This window comes from Octodon degus, unplaced genomic scaffold, assembly GCF_000260255.1.
Source record: "Octodon degus isolate 3935 unplaced genomic scaffold, OctDeg1.0 scaffold00042, whole genome shotgun sequence".
NCBI classification, from domain to species: Eukaryota; Metazoa; Chordata; class Mammalia; order Rodentia; family Octodontidae; genus Octodon; species Octodon degus.
In genome coordinates, this window is record NW_004524618.1 from 1,422,097 (window position 1) to 1,423,720 (window position 1,624).

Sequence of the window (1,624 nt, forward strand, 5' to 3'; positions counted from 1 at the left end):
GCCCCGGGCCGGCGCTGGGGACGGGTCGCAGCCCCGGGCGGGGGCGGGGCGGAGCGGGGCGGGGCTGCCGACGGGTCTGGGATTGGGGGTCTGGGCTAGGGGAGGGGTCTGCGACCCGGTAGGGGGGCGGGGGCGGCTGGCCGGGAGGCCTCTCTGGGCCCCGGTCTGTCCCCTCGTGCCTTCTGGGCCCCGGTCGCGCGGGGACATGGCGACGCCCGAGACCCCGAGCGGGCGCCACTCTCGGCCCTTCGCGGCTCTGGCTGGCGGCTGGGTCCCCGAGCAGGGGCGGCGCAGCCGCGGGCCAGCCAGTGCGCTGGGGGCTGTCTCCCCGTCTCTACTGGTGCTCAGCTCTGCAGTCTCAGACTCGATCTTGGGGGCCTTAGGAGGGAGACTCCACACCGCAGCATTCCACCCCTCGGTTGGCGGTCGGGGGGCTCAGGAGCTACCTTTGGGCGGGGAGGCGCCCAGAGATCCCTGCACGACCCACAGTCACTGCCCCCACCTAAACTCCAGCAGCCTGGGGGCAGAAGTAACTTCTCTGCAGCTCCCCCTGGGGAGAGGCTTTAGATGGCGGCTACGGGCGCTCCACGTCTCCGGGGCCTTTTTCGTTGCACAGGTATACACACTTGCAGACGAGGCAGGGGCTGGGTACCTCGGAAGTGGGCTGCGGCATGGGGAGGGAAGAAGATGGAAACTTGGTTAGTATGCTTCCAGCCCCTTGCCTCATTGCTTCTCACCCCCATTGGTGGCACCCAAGAAGCCTGGGCAGGCAGAGGTGCCCTGGGACAAGTATTACCAAGGATCAGGCGCCTGGATCCAGCTCCTGCCTGCACCCGTAACCTCTCCCCACCCCATACCGCTGCAGGTGAAGAAGTGACTAGGCTCCTGGCACAGCAGTGAGGTTCTGCCCACCCTGCCCTTCTCTGTGCACCCGTCTTGTCCTCTCCAGGGCACACATGCGCACACTGCACCATATCCAGAAGGGAGTGTGGGAGAGGGCTTGCCCCAGTACATATCTCCTCAGAAAGCAGAGTGGGCCCTGTGCTGAACCTGCTCACTCCACTGGGCCTCAGACCTGGGGCAAGGACCACGTTTTACTAGCAAGAAAACTGCAGCTCCTGGAACAGCTGGGCAGAGCCCTTCTGCACCTAGTGTTCCTGGCATGAATGGATAGATGGATGGACAGATGGGGGAATCATGGGACACTTGGTCAAACCTTTCAACTCCAGCCCACGGACAACTTCCCCAGGGGAATTTTCCTGAAAAACAATACTCTGAATAAGCTCCACCTTCACTGAGCACTTCTGCAAAAGCTGAGCTGAAGTGTCTGTTCCACCATATTGGGAAGTGGGCCCACTGGGGAGACAGGCTGTGTGGGCTTCACTGCCAGGGCCTGGGCCAGCATGAGGTCTTCACCAGGCTCCGCTAGGGCTGCTGCTACTCTGTGGTCAGCCTCTCTGAATTGTCCAAGTAGGCAAGAGTGATGGTTCTTTGCTCACAGCTAACTTTATGCCCTGTACATAGCAGGGTTCTGAAAATGTAAGTGAATAAATGAAGAGAAAGGGAGGGAGGGAAGGAGAGAGAGAGAGAGAGAGAGAGAGAGAGAGAGAGAGAGAGAGAGAGA